At 39.8% G+C, this 16,264-nt stretch overlaps 1 protein-coding gene across 15 annotated transcripts in view; it reads right to left on the reverse strand.

Annotated features, from left to right (window-relative positions):
- NFIB (nuclear factor I B) overlaps nucleotides 1-16,264 on the reverse strand; it is a 221,980-nt gene that overhangs the window by 67,010 nt on the left and 138,706 nt on the right. The window lies entirely within an intron of this gene.

Raw genomic sequence — 16,264 nt, forward strand, 5'->3', positions numbered from 1 at the left:
TTAAAAAAGGAGAGGGAGAGAAAGAAAAAGGAAAACCACAACCACAATTAGCACCTTGTTGGAATTACCTCAAACATCTCTTGCAACCACTGTTCTTTCACAAATCCTCCCCTGATTAAAGAAAAGTGAGCTGCCATTACCAGCACCCCCATCCTCATTCCCAGGTCATGAATCACACAAATGCATAACTTGTACATTACAGCAAACACTTTGGATCAACCAATTTCCGCCCACCTTGACTATACCTCACCAGATCTCCTTGCTTTCTCACCCTCGCTACTATTCCCCCGGATCCCCTTCGTTCCAAGAACTGGAAACTTTTTCTAGCAAACAGTGGTGATTGCAAGGCTCCAAGGAATGCCACATGACTCTTCCATGACCTCCAGGTATGGGGCCCAGCAGGCCTGTGCTGCAGCTGGTCTAGCTGTGTCTACACCTAGGGCTGAGGACTCCCACAGACACTGGCCCTGTCACCAGTTTCCCCGTCTACGAGAAAGAGGCATAATGAGGTGAGAAGGAAGAGAACACCTAAGAAGAAGAAATATGGTTACTCTCTGCTGCCCCACGGACAGATCAAAAAGAGCCTGAAAGCCTCAGAATTCAAATACTTCCAGGAAAAAACTCTCAATTCCAAAGATTGTCAATTTGATCTGATTTCACTTAGAGCTTTAGGGTTGACCAAGGGAGGAGATTTGTTGCCAGATGTGAGGCGCTGGTGGTGTAACATGAAGCACTCAAGTCAAAGAGCTAGGATTCGACTCCCAACCACCATGGACCAGGGTGGAATCCTGAACATGTTATGAGGCTTTTGGGGCCCCAGATCCCTCGTCTATAAATTAGAGGCATAAAATTACCTACATTATAGAACTGTTATGAATAATAAATGAACTCAAAATAGAAAAGTCATGGTAGGCACTGATATCCTAAGTTCCAATTGACCACTGAGGCCAGTGATCACCCATACACTGCATTATACACACTGAATTCTAGACACTCAAATTATTTGTAAATCTGCACTTAGAGATTTTACCAGAATAAATGTTACCACAACGTTTTTAACCATACAGAGCATGAAAAGACAGAAAATCATTTAATTATAATATATGCTTTACTGTTGTGAACTGAGGAGTCACGTATGTCTGAACGCTGTTTTACACCCACCCATCCACCTTCTTTAGATAAAGGATTAAAGAATGAGAGAGAAGAAAGTATGAAATCCCAGCTGGTGATAATACTTAAGTTTCATATTAAGTCATTACTGTTAAAAATATATATTTTTAATATATTTTTATATATTTATCTATATATATGTTTATATATTTATATATTTATATATCTATTTATTTTATATATATATATATATATATATATATATATATATATATTTACTCTTAAGAGGATAATAACAAAATGTTCCCATTTGATTATGATGTGCTTTTATTTTAAAAAACTCCTACATGTTGAGCAATTAATATTTCACCAGATTGAATTCATTTCGGTGATTATTGAGCAACTAGATTAGCCAGCACTGCACAAGGTGCTAAAAGACATGAAGACCAAAAGAAAAAAATGACATTGACTCCCTTTGTGTGGTTCGGGATAAAGATATATCTAATTTTCTGAATCACTGGAGACTATCATTGAACACAAAGATTTCTGTTGCTTTTGTTTTTTGTTGGGATTTTTTTTTAAAGTACAATTAGATGTACTTTTATATGATAGTGCACATGAAATTTTATATGTGGTAAATATGTTAATACAGACTTATATACAAATTATTTTAGACCTCATTTATCATGGCTACAGCTCATGTACTTAAGCAACCAGGCAAGCTCTCTTGTCTTCATCCAGCTGTGCCCTCTACATGCCTGCCCTCATGCCTTTCTCAGGCAGCTCCCTTCTGACCAGGAGGCCCGCTCTGCGCAGCCTCTCCTCTCATTCTTCAGTATCAGCTCAACCACCACCCCCTCCACAGTCTGCTCTTCTACCTCCACTCCCAACCCCTGGGCCAGCTACAACCAATGTCTTTCTTCTCGTTCCACCCAGAACCTAGTGTGTACTTATTTCACATCACTTTGGATGTTCGAGTTTTCCAAGGTAACTGTTTTTAGGTCTTGTGGTTCTTAATAGACTCTCAGCTGGATTATTTGAAGGAGTGGCTAGGTTTTTGTTCATCTCTGTAGCTCCCAAACAACTAGCTCAGCACCACTATGTACAGAAAGTACTAAATAAATACTTGCAGAACAAAATTTTAAAATGCAATTTACTGAAGAGGGAATCACAAAAGAACATTTTGGTACTTTTATAAAGGCAGACTTAGATGGCTCAAGATTGAAGAATGACTATATTGTTATTCCGGGAACTCATTTGCTGAAAGTTTTATTTAGGCTTTTGGGTAAAATGGGAAAGAGTAATGATTAGAGTCAGATTGTATTTCTGACTTCACTGTGTAAAACTTCAGGCATTTAATACCAAATAAATACCAAGGAACTAGAAAAGTTTAAAGAATAAGAGTTTAAAAATAGTTAAGAAAATCTGAGAAATAAGTGAATAAGCAATAAACATTTCAGTATCTATAATAATAAAAGTATAATATGCTAATTAGACCAGACAGCCAAATGACCTTCCGGACTTCCTTCCAGACAACCTTCCGGATGAAGCTGGGGCTGCGAATTTTGTGCATCAGGCCTCTAGTATTTAAATAAATGACATCATTTTAATACATAACAACATTTCAATATGTACATATCATCTGAAGTTCATTTCCATATTACTTCGATGAGTAGCCAAGGCTCCATTTGTTTCTCAGTTGTGCGCATTAAGACAGAGTTGAAGATATTAAAGTTGAATATCTTTCAGATACATATGCATTATTGATTTGAACATAACATTAAGACAGAGTTGGATGCGGATCTGCTAAGAGGTGCTACCTCAAGCTAATCCTACCAGTGGGAAGACAGCAAGGCGCACAGATAAATACAATGACTATGCCACAGGCAAGGGAAGGCAATTCCGAATGTAGTCGGGTGCTCCCCATCCCCAATTTTTCAAGTTCTAAGGAATTCGAATCTACGAGAAAAACTGAACGAGTTATTTTACTAAAACTATGAAAGGTATTGAAAACATGTCAGGACTGCTTTAGCACCCACTAAATAGAAATGCAACACCATGCTCCCACTGGCTTCCACTCCTGCATGGAACATAGGGAGACTCTGTGGATGAGCAGGGGTGTCTACTGACAATGACCTTATAGGAGTGTGGGGGGTCAGGGTAGCCTGGGAGATGCCCCTGAAGCAGAGGGCTACCACCTGTCATGCATGTGTGTGGGCAGCACAGCCTTTACAGTAGGTAGGCATTACCCTAGATGAGGCAGAGTAAAGAAAAGAAACAGTGGGTGGCACTTGGATATAACGAACAGCGCTTGCTCCCATGATATAAGAAATAACACTTAAGGACTCTGTCAGAATAAGCGGGGAGGATCGTGCAGGAATCGGGAGCCCCGGGATAACACGGGAGAGTGAGACTCAGCAAAGTGCAGGTTGTTGCTGGAACCTCCGGGCTGTGGGGGCCTCCAGAAAGATGGTGCTCACGTGTCCCATAAACCACTGTGAATCTAAACGGCTGATGTACGGGCCAAGAGATCTTAAAGCAATTTAGAGACGTTCATGCAGTAAATTCTCTTCATCTACCAAAGGAAATATGAGCATCTCTGAGGCAGAGCAGCTGTTTAATGGTTACCGAGCACTATTCCACAGCAGCTTCAGCCAGGAAGCAAAGAGCAACTCGGCATCTACAGGATGCTATAGTTACACCACATGTTTGCTTTTTAAAAACTGAAATTGGGCTGGAAATGAAGGCCTCTGCGAACGGAAAACCCTCAAAGGCAATATCAAATTATATGATGTTACTTCTTTGTTCATTTTTCTCTAACAAAAGCAACACTAAATCACTACTCAGAAGTTAATACAGTGTTTAACCTCCTTTACAAACAATAACAGAGGGACACAATGGCATATCTAACTGTTAATATCTCAAATTATAATCAGCACCCTTTGAATGTTAAACAACATTTACATAGAAAATCCAAAGGAAGACTGATAACGCTCATTTTTATAGTCTACTGTATTCTGTTCTTGAAATTAAAAATAAATAAGCCACAGAAAGCTGTTATTAAATTCATGAAAGCTGTCTTCAGTATTTTGAGGACTGGGGATGTATATAGATGGTGGATTAGATGATTCTGCATAGTTCCAGCAACTGTTTGATGGCCCCATAAGCAGAGTTGTCATCCAATTAGAAATGTCCTGGGATGCTGAAACCAGTCTGGCTCAATGGATAGAGCACTGGCCTGTGGACTGAAAGGTCCCAGGTTCAATTCCGGTCAAGGGTATGTACCTTGGTTGTGGGCACATGCCCAGTAGGGGGTGTGCAAGAGGCAGCTGATCGAAGGAATGTGAACCTTTACACAGGTAATAATAACCAACACATGCCAAGTGATCGATGTTTCCCTCTCACATTTTTCTTTCACTCTCTCCCCTTTCCTCTCTCTTTCAAATCTTTTTATTAAAAGCATGATTTTAATGCCTATGTAATATTAGATTGCATGGACCTAGGATACTTTACTTGACCATACTCCTATTGTTTGTTTTAGATTATTTACCATTTTGAAAAAAAAACACATTATAAATAGCACTGCCATTAACATCCTTGAACACAGATCTTTGTCAGCAATTCTCATGATTTCCTTAGACTGGAGTTCCCAGAAGTGTACTTATGGGGTCAAAGGACATAGACTCTTTTAAAGCCTTGGTAAAAACTGTCAAGCTGCTTTTGATAAAAGTTTGTCCCAGTTCATACTCCCCCTGACAGATCATGAGCAGTACCATGTCACCACCCTGCTGCCGGAACTACGTATCACTCATATCAGTAGGGATCTGCTTTTAATTGATGGAGAAAATACAGTGTTGTTATAATTTTTATTTATTTAATTATAATAAAGTTAAATATCTTTCAGATACATATGCAATATTTATTTGAACATAACATTCAAATATAGGTAAAATAGGAATTGTACTAGCAGGAATGTTTTATTACTAATATTGATTAGATTATTTCTAGAGTTTCACAGTTAATGATAATGTTGCCTATTAATTGGAGTCTAATTCTTTTCTCATCATTTGACATATTCACTTATTCCTACTTTTCTCTAGTTTTAAAAATATTTTCTAATTAGGATGATTATTGAATATTATTAAATGCTTTTTTGACCTTAGTAGAGATTCCTCATTTTTTCCTTACAGCATTTATTGTTATATATTACTAAATTCCCAGAATAAATTATCTTTGCTTGTCCATGGAGGAAAATTCTTTTAATTTACTGATGCATTGGTTTGCTAACAGTTTCTTCCTACTTCTTTATATGTAGTCAGGATACCTCTGTGGAACTTTTGTATTTCGTCAGGTTTTCCTACCAGGATTATGTGCATATTTCATAAAATGGCTAAGATAAGAGTCATTTTTTTCTCGGGGTGGGGGGGGGGAGTTCTTGAGATTTTGGGGGAGAGGGGCGATTACTGGAAAAATCATTCTCCTAGAATCTGTTTCAGAGAAGCTTCTTCAATGCCTTTGAGCCTTTGAGTCTTTCATGAAATTTATTCTATTCATGTTTTTTGGTCTTAGGACAATGTTATTATACATTTTCCAAGAATATTATCAATTTGTTCTGATTTTTTAGTTTACTAGCATAATATTTTATGGTTTATAAGTTGGCTATATTTATTTTATAGTTATGTTATAATGTAATACTATAATTAATATAATTAAATTATGTTAAACTACATTAAAAAAATCAGCTCTACCATTTACTCTGTAAACCTAAGGCAAATTAGGCAACTTTCCTGCTTCTCACATTTTTCTTCTCTAAAATATAGATGATAATCATAATACCTATAAGTCAATACAAAAACTGTATACTGGTTTCAAATATTAATAAAGACAGTATTTCAAGAGAGGGAAAGGGAAGGTAAATCTTCCAAATTAACAGAAAGAACAAAATACAAAGAATAGGAACTTAAGACAACAAAAATAAGGACATAAGAAGTAAGAATAAAAAAATATAAAGAAAAGTAGAAAGTATAAAATCAAGTATATCAATCATTACAATGTAAGTGGACTGAGGAATTCCATAAAGAACATTAGATCAACTCAAGCAAATAAAATTCATCTATTTTCAAGGACCAAAAGACAAAAAAGATAACAAGAATACAGTGCTGAAAACAAACAGGTAGGCAAAGAGAAATCAGGCAAATTCAAACAAAAACAGTGTCAATCCACAAAGGTTAGGATGGAATTTAAGATAAATTACAATAAGCAGGAGAGAAAATACTATGAATGAATAAGTGGCACAATTAATTTTAAAAAAATGTGGAAAAGTGCATAAAACAAAGCCTATTCAAATACAAGAAAGTTGAAAAAATGCAAATACAAAGAGAGAATTTTGAATGTGTCTCTTTTACAACTGAACATGACTATTAGACAAAGACCAACTTCATATCATTCAAAATACATATTTTGTTTTATTTCCATGGAAATTTTATAAAAATAAAATAATCATATTGGCACATTATGGAGATCACCACAGGCTTATGAATACTTATAATGAATACATCACAGGGAAATCATCCAAGGCAAAATGCTAGCTACAGAGATTAGAGACAATTATTTAAAAATCTAGGTGCTCCAGTTAAAGGGACTTTTTTTTAAAGTAGAAATGCAATAAGATTCAGTGGCAACTCTTTTCTTTTTTCCCCCAATATAAAACTATTTTTCTTTCAATTTGAATTTCAGCTGACCTTCAATACTAGTTTATATTAGTTTCAGGGGTACAGCATAGTGATTAGACATTTATATACCTTACAAAGTGATCACCCCAATAATTCTAGTATCTACCTGGCATCATACATACCATAGTTATTAACTATTATTGACTGTACCAGAGGCCCAGTGCATGAAAATTCATGCACTGGATGGGGGCATCCCTCAGCCCAGCCTGCCCACTCTCACAGTCTGGGAATCAGAGGAAGGTGATGCCCCCATCACACCTCTGCTGCTGCCACTGCCAGCAGCACAAGCCTTGGCCGGCCCTGGTTAGCTGAGCCTCAGGCAGTCCTGGGCGGCTGGGCAGCCACCATCCAAGGCTTGCCTGTACCTCAGGCCAACCCTAGGTGGCTTGGGGGCTGAAGAGACTGGGGGACTCTGGAGACAGGACTACAGAGTGGCTGGACCTGCCTGGGGGAGATCCCGGCCATGCCACATGCCTGCCACCCCAGCGGGGTTGAGGGAACTGTGCGCCACCATCTTGTGGCTATGGGCACTGCCATCTTTTGAGAAGGTGGCAGTCAATTAGCACATTCTCTCCTTATTGGTTGTGAGTGCCACCATATTTATGATGGTGTGATGGTCAATTTGCATATTCCTTCTTTCTTAGATAGGATTCCTTTTGCTCTATTTTACATCCCCATGACTATTTTGTATCAATGTATACTTCTTTATCCCTTTACTGTTTTCAGAACCATCTTATTTTTTAAATATACCTTTTATTGATTTCAGAGAGGAAGAAAGGAGAGAGATAGTAACATCAATGATGAGAGAGAATCATAAACTGACTGCCTCCTGCATCCCACCCACTGGGATCATGCCTGCAATTCGGACATGTATCCTGACTGGGAATCTGACCTCCTGGTTCATAGGTCAATGCTCAGTCACTGAACTACACCAGCCGGGTGCCAACTATCTTCTTTTTAAAGTGTTTTGTCTTTCTCATTTAAGGGTAACCCCATCAGTGGCCTTTCCTCGTCCATCTGCCTTTCTACATGCCCTTTCAATAGATACTCCCTTCTTTACCTGTTGATGCTATGTAAGGTACTGTAATCACATGGGTTATTCTGGACATCAACTATAAAATATCAAATATAAAATGGCCAAGTGCTTCAGATCCTGATGGAAATAATGATTTTATAATCCTCACTTTACTGCTCAGAAAGTAGCTCAACTCAGAAAATGAATGCAATTCAAAATACCAGATTTTGCAACTAAAATTCCAATTCACTTTTCTTTATTTTATTTTTTACATCGCCATTTCCCCCTCTATGCCCTTTCCACCTCCACCCACCCACCCTTCCCATCCACCATCATCACACTGTTGTCCATGACCATGAGTTCTCTCTCTCTTTTTCCCCTTTTTTTCTCAATCTCTCCACTAACCCCCAAAGTCCCCCTCCCCTCACCAGAGCTGTCTGCCTGTTCTCTATCTATGAGTCTATCTCTATTTTCCTTGCTAGTTCAGCTTGTTGATTAAATTCCACATATGAGTGAAATCATATGGTACTTGTCTTTCTCTAACTGGCGTATTTCACTTAGCATAATGCTCTCCAGGTCCTTCCATGTCCACTTCATTTTTAAAAAGCGCCACAAAATAAACAAAGGAGACTGGCTCTTATTGTACATCGTGTCACTTTGTTATCCGAATCTGCCCATGGCCTCTGTAACTCACCAGTGTGAAGCACCTCACCAAGACACAGGGCGCTCAGAGGAACACACAGGTACACTTACCCCCTCTCCATGTGACTTCTAGGTACCAGCCTCTGCCTAGATGCCCGAAAGTCTCTAACCTCCAGGCTAAAAAACCCAAATCTCTATCTTAAGATGGTTCTAAAACATTTTTCCCCCATGGCTCACAGGCACTGAAAGAACAAAAAGCTACAGCTTACTTGAGATATAACCTAAACACCCTTTTCTCATGTACACTTCAGGCTTTAGTATATTCAGTATGCAGTACAACCATAGCTAATATGGATTCCTGAACATTTTCATCACCTTCAAAAGAAACCCTGTACCCGTGAACAGTCACGTCCTCATCCCCCCATCCCCACTCCAGATCCCTCCAGCTCCCAGCAACCACTAATCTACTTTCGATGTTTATAGTTTTGCCTGTTCCAGACAGTTCATGTAAATGGAAACATATAGTATATAAAAGAATACATCATGTCTGTGTGTCTCATGTCATTAATAAGTGCACAAATCTGAAAGTCGAGTGGTTTTCTTCCTTCTGAATGCCATGGGGACATGGACATGCTCAAGGTATGGGGGTGGGGATCAAGACTTAGAAACACCTCAGTGAGAACGGGAGCCTGCCCTGGTTGTGCTACATAAAATGAAATGGAAGTGTGCACGGTCCCTGATGAGCAGAATACACGTCAAAAGACCCAAAAGGGTTGGTAACAACTTTGAAAACCAAAACCTGATTTTTTTCCCCCTTAAATTCTCCTTCCATCAATGACATTATTATATAAAAGCCAACAAGAGTCAAATTACCCCACAAAGGTAATTGCTTTAAATTACCTGATATCTTGATACTCTTATAATTACAGAAAAAGAAAGAAGGAATGAGACTTTAGATTTGCCTAATAACTTTAAATCACATTCAATAATCCTATGAGACAGAAACATTAAAACTCAGGTAGTTAAATACCTAGATAAATATCTAGATAGATGGTAGATGGATGAATGGATGGATAGATATTGCAATAGATGATAGATAGATAGATAGATAGATAGATATAGATTTTTTTAAGTATTTTATTCCACTTATAAAATATTGCTATAGAATTGATCCCTCCTTCCCAGCATGCATGTGAGGGTCCCCTGGGTGCCTTTTCACAGGACAAAACACCCAACAAGCTTAGCTTTTGCAAAGTTCAGTGATTTTAACGAGCCTGGAGCCGTCCACTCTTATCTGTGGTACAGAACAATCCCAGCTTTCCAGCTGTGAGGAGGAAAACGCTCTGCATTATTAAATTGTAGCCATATGCTGCAAAAGCAGGCCTTGCAAATATGGAGAGGGGAAAGAATTTAAATTGAAAGGAAACTTCAGATGCAGGCGGTCACTGTAAAAAGAACCTGAGGTGCTTGAGTGGAAGAGCAATGACAGAAACTCCGCGGAGCAGCGGGTACAGTCATGGCCGTGACCCAGGGGTGGTTATGTCCGAGGCCTCTTTGCACAGGGGGCCTCTAACCTTCGCTGGGAGGAAAGTGGACATTCCGCAAAGAAAGGAAAAATACGTTGGAGCGGCGTCTCTTAAGACGTAACAAATTGCAAGCTATTGAAGTGCAAGGCCTCTTGAAAGTTTTCTGGAACGAGGTGCAGTATAAATTAGGTGCCTCCATCAATGTATTAAAACTGCACCTGAACTCTCCGTTACCTATGACATCATTCCAGAGACCACAAGGCCCTGCAAGACAGTTGGAAAGGTAGGGGAAACGAATGCTGCAAAAAAAACTAACCATAGCCCGAGAGAGCTGGTCCTTTGTCTCTCCGCGTTGTGAAAGGGGAGCATTTACTGCGTTTAAATGACACGTGTGACTCTGTGACGCGTGGTCCCTGACCCACATAAATGCAGGGCGCATGCACTGGGAGAAAGTTGGAATAGAGAACAAGATGGGACCGCTGAGCTCTAGCAAGGACAACAATGTGGTGCAGAGGAAGCCTCGCCTTCATGGGCCCCTGACCCCACCGCCTTGAAATCTCTCAGCTGACCTCCCTCCCCGAGCTCATCCCACTGAGGCAAAGGTCACTCAAGAGTCGCCTCCATCATCGCCTTGCCCTCCACCCACTGCCCCTTGTCCCAGAAGCTGGAGCTGTCACAACCGCCCCCAGAGACTCAGTGTGGCTGGCACCTCTGTGTCAGGAGATGCAGACCCTGGTTCTGCTGAAAATCCTAGCGGAAAGATTTCTCATCTCTTTCTCTTCCGTGGCAGTGCATACCCGTTAATGCTCAGGCTGCTCATAGCCAAGGCCAAACTTTTCTCACATTATCACAAGGCAGTGCACCTAGGTGGGCAGGGGGCTGGGGGGTGGGTGGGGGAATAATAATGATGGAGTGGGATTGCTCCTGACTTAAGGTTTGGACCCATGCAAAAAAATGAGTTTTAACCTACAGCTGCCAATAACTAAGTGAGACCTTGGGCAAATCACTTAACCTCTTGGCTCTGTTTTCACATGTAAAGTGGAGAAGCTGGGCTAGCAAAGTCTGAGCACTGACATCCTGTTTTCGTGAGTAATGTTTCTGAGAGTGTCCAGCAAAAAAAAAAAAAAAAAAAAAAAAAAAAAGATATTGGGTTATAGTAGTAAATTGCTCATTTAAAAAATTCAACTGTCTACTAGCGGGAGAGATGTGCAAGCAAAAGTTTATGATACAAAACACCAATCATAACAGAGACAGAGTTGTCCAATACTGCTCAGGGTGACCTGATAAAATAGATGTAATAGTTTTGGAGAGCAAAGATGACCAAGGCTTGATTTGGGAGACCTGGCAAAGGAGACAGCATATCACTTGGAAGAAAAGAAAAGGAAGGAAACTGGGTATACTTGGTTTCTGAGTAGAATTTCAACACACATATATATATATAATATGCAAATAGACCAAACTGCGGAACATCCGAACAACCAAATAGTCACTATGTCATGGGCTGACCACCAGGGGAGGAGTGCAGAACATGGCAGGCACAGGCTGCAGCAGGATGGTGGGGCAGGTAAGCAGGGGCACCAGACCAAGGCAGGGCTCTGATCGCTATCATCGGGAAGAGCCTCTGGTGGTTACTGGAAATTTTTTGCTCCCACATGCTTGGTGCTGGCGCTGGAGCCACTGCTTATACCCTCTGCTGGCACCCAGCACCAGTCCTGATCACTCGGCACTGTCAGCAGGTGGGAGCTGTGGCTGGCAGCCCCAATTGCCCCTCAGGGATTCTCTACCTCCCCTTGCTCCTGAGGGGCAATCTGGGCAGCAGCCACCATTCGCATCTGCTGATGGCACCGACCCACTCAAACCTGCTGATGGCAGCAGTCCCAATGGCTCCATGCTGTCAGCAGTGTGAGGGAGGCCAGAGTCAGCACATGGGAGCAGCAGCATGGGGAGCAGGGCTGCTGGCAGGCAGGGCACTGGGGCAGCGGCAGGAGGGGTTGTGCAGGGGTTTGGAAGATGGGCAAGACCCACCCCTGCCCACCGTAGCCTCACAGCCCACAGTTCCTTTCAAGATGCATGAAATCCTGCACTGGGCCCATAGTATGAGTATATAAGGAATGAGCACACAGAACCTTTAAGGAAATCAGATTTTTTTTTTGGGGGGGGGGTGTTTTTGTGTTTTTTTAAGTGTACTCATTTATAGCATCTGAGAAGGAAAGAGTGAGGAAAGAATAGAGGCAATCTTAAGGTCCTTGCATAGTTTCAGGCAAGAAATAAAGTATTTAGAACCCAAATCATGGTAATGAGACTGAGAAGTGGGAGCAGATTCTAATGACCTTTAAAGGAGATGATGAATGAATATGTGGAGGATAAGAAAGAGAGTTCTTTAGAAGGAACTCATGAGCTACTCTAACCAAGGGTAGCCCCTAGGGTAGATTCTGATAGCCCCAAGATATCTTTTGCATTGAGAAAAAATGAAATTGGGTAGAAAAGAAAATGAGTCGAATTTTAGAAATGTGAATGAATTGCAGCATGTGTTGCCATGGAACATATAGGGAAACATGCACAATCAGTCATTGAGCACTTTGGTCTGGACACTGGAAGAGAAGGCTGTTCCAAAGGCACATATTTAAGAATAACAAGAAGTGATTGTAACTTAGTTTCAAATCTTATGATTAGGTCTTTTCTTTAGTCCATTTTGAATTACTTTTTGTCCATGGAAACAAACTATAATCTAGTTTTATTCTTTTGCATGTGGCTTTCCAATTTTCTTAGCACCATTTATTGAAGCTTTCTTTTCTCCATTGTGTGTTTTGGCTCCTCTGTCAAAAATTATTTGTTCATATATATGTAGTTTTATTTCTGGGCTCGCAATTCTGTTTTATTGGTCTGTGTGGTTGTCTCTCTGCCAATACCATACTATTTTTATTATTGTAGCTCTGCAGTATCATTTGAAGACAGATAGTGTGATCCTCCAGTTTCATTCCTTTTTTCTCAGGATTGTTTGGCTATTCAGGGCCTAAACTTGTGGATGTTGGTCTCAGAGAATATTTTACGAATTTGATCCCACAGGCAAAGAAAGTAAAGGCAAAAATAAATGCATGGGACTATATCAAACTAAAAAGCTTCTTCACAGCAAAAGAAACTGACAAAAAGTCAACCAACCAAATGGGAAATAGTATTTGAAAAACAAAAACAGCCCCAACAAGGGGTTAATGTCCAAAATACATAAAGAACTCACACAACCCAACACCAAACAAACAAGCCTTCCAATCAAAAAGTGGGCAGGGGATCTGAACACACTTCTCCTAAGAAAACATACAAATGACCAACAAATATTTGAAAAGATGCTGGACTCCACTAGCTATTAGGGAAATGCAAATCAAAATGACACTGAGATACCATCTCACACCTGCTAGAATGGCTATTATCAACAAGACAGGTAAAGTGTTAGGAAAGTTAAAGAAAAAGGAACCCTTACTCACTGTTGGTGGGAATGTAAACTAGTATAGCCACTCAGGATAACAGTATGGCGATTCCTCAGAAAGTTAAGAACAGAGTTACCATATGGCCCAGCTATCCCTCTTCTCGGTATCTACCTCCCAAAACACTTTAAAAAAAAACATTTATTCACAAAGATATATGTGCCCCTATGTTCATTTCATCATAATTCATGGTGGCCTAGACATGGAGGCAACCCAAGTGTCCCTTAATAGATGGTTGGATAAAGACGATATGAACGTAGATACTACTCAGCCACAGAAAAGATGAGCTATCGCCATTGCAACAACATGGATGAACCTTGAGAATATTATGCTAAGTGAACTAAGTCAGTCATAAAAAACGAAGAACCATATGACTTCACTCATATGTGGGATGGTATATCACTGAAACTCAGACTCAGACAATAGTACGGTGGTTCACAGGAGGAAGAGGGTGGGAGCTAGGAAAAGATAAAGGGAGCCAACTAAATGGTGATGGAAGGGGATTTGACTCTGGGTAGTGGGCTCCTAATGCAATATGCAGGTCAATGCATCATACAAATGTACACTTAGAACCTATGTGATCTTATTAACCGATGTAACCCAAATCAGTAAAAAGAGAGTCATGAGGGGAAAATCTCACAAAGGTTCTGGGATTACCAGAAAGGGACCCCGTTTCCAAAAGCACAGGCAGCAAAAGCAAAACTAAGCAGGTGGGACTATAACAAACGAATTAGCATCTGCACAGGAAAGGAAGCCATCAACAGGCCACCTATGGGATGGGAGCCAATGGCTGCACACTGTACATCTACTATGGGGTTAATCTCCTACAAGAAACTCCTATAAGAACTCCTACAAGTTAATAGCAAGTGATAAAGATAAATAACTAATAACCTGACTTAAAATGGGTGAAGGACTGATTTTCTCCAAAGAAGCTGTACCCATGGTTGGCAAATTGGGGCTCGAGAGCCACATGCGGCTCTTTGGCCCCTCGAGTGTGGCTCTTTAACAAAATACCACGGCCTGGGCGAGTTTATTTTGAAGAAGTGACATTAGAAGAAGTTTAAGTTTTAAAAATGTGGCTCTCAAAAGAAATTTCAATTGTTGTACTGTTGATATTTGGCTCTGTTGACTAATGAGTTAGCCGGTCAATGAGCTATACCAATGGCCAGCAGGCATATTTGAAAAGGCTCAATGTGACTGATCCTCAGCAAAGGCAAATCAAAATGACAATGAGATATCATCCCACTTCTGTCAGGATGACTACACTCAAACACCAAAGGCAAACAGTGTAGTGGAAGACATGGAGAAATGGTTCCTTGCATCCCACCCTGCTGGTATGAGTGCATAGTGGTGTCATCACTATGGAAAAGAGTATGGAAGTTACTTGAAAAAAATGAAAATAGAACTATCATGTGAGCCAGCAATCCCACTTATAGATATTTATCCAAAGGAGTTGAAATCAGATCTCAAAGAGATACCCGAATTTCCATGTTCGCTACAGCACTATTCAAAATAGCCAAGATGTGGAAACAAACTAAATATCCACCAACACATGAATGGGTGAAGAAAATGTGGTGGTATATACATATAGTAGAATACTATTTCACCTTTTTTTTTTTTTTAAGGAAATGTTATAATATGCAACAACATGGATAAGCCTTAAGGATATTGTGGTAAGTGAAATAAACCAGTCATGGAAAGACAAATGCTGCATGATTCCACTAAAATTAGGCATTTAAAATAGTCAGTATCATAGAATCAAAAAGTGAAGTTTTGGCCACCAGGAGAATTAGTAATCAGCATGCATAAATTTTCAGTTGTACAAGATTGATAGCTCTAGCGATCTTCTGTACAGCCTTATAACTATAGTCAGCCATAATGTATTAGATACTTCAAAATTTGTTAACAGGGTAGGTCTCATGTTAAGTGTTCTTACCACAATAAAATAACATTCTTTTTAAAGTAAGGGAGAATTTTTAAGTAAAGCATGGTCAATAGAATCAAATTAATGCTCAAGAATATGGAAGCAGGAATAGAATGCAGAGTAACTACTGGACTCCTATGAAAAAAGTCATGGAGGTAATGAGAATAATCTCAGTGAGGACAGAAGCCCAGTTGCAAAAGAAGTTAAAATATTTTAGAGTCTTTCATGTCATGTCATGGAAAAAAAAGAGAGAAAGATGGGGCATTTGGATAAAGGGAGTTATCTGAATAAAGGACAAAGATGCATTTTTAAAAGTAAAAAAATAAGTTGCTAGGATGAAGTAAATAGAATAAGGAAGAAATATGGAGAGGGCCAGGAAAAGACAGGGACAGAGAAAAATGTCAGTGGAGACAGAAACGTTGGTGGCTTTAGAAAGTAGTAACACCATGGAGAGGCAAGTGGGAAAAATATTTATACAATGTTAAAACAAGGGACCCAGAGATAAAGTTGTCAAGGGAAAAGAAACCTGCAATAATACATTGTACTATTTCTCATATCCCTACTAAAAACTGCAACAAACTTTCATTCTACGTTTCCTGAGATGTCAAAAGGCTTAGAACAAAACTGAGGATCTAAAAATTATAATTCGATTTCACCATGAGACTTTGAGGACATCTGTTCCTTTTGCTTCTTTTATATAATCTCCAACCTAATCCAATGCCTTTTATCTTGATTTGTAACATTGTTTATGCCATTTTATTTCTTTCCTAGAGGCCCTGTGCACGAATCCGTGCCCCAGTAGCTCACTTGCCTCAGCTGGCTGCCTCACCCTGCCC

The sequence above is a fragment of the Pipistrellus kuhlii genome, unplaced genomic scaffold (genome assembly GCF_014108245.1).
Source record: "Pipistrellus kuhlii isolate mPipKuh1 unplaced genomic scaffold, mPipKuh1.p scaffold_m20_p_12, whole genome shotgun sequence".
NCBI lineage: Eukaryota > Metazoa > Chordata > Mammalia > Chiroptera > Vespertilionidae > Pipistrellus > Pipistrellus kuhlii.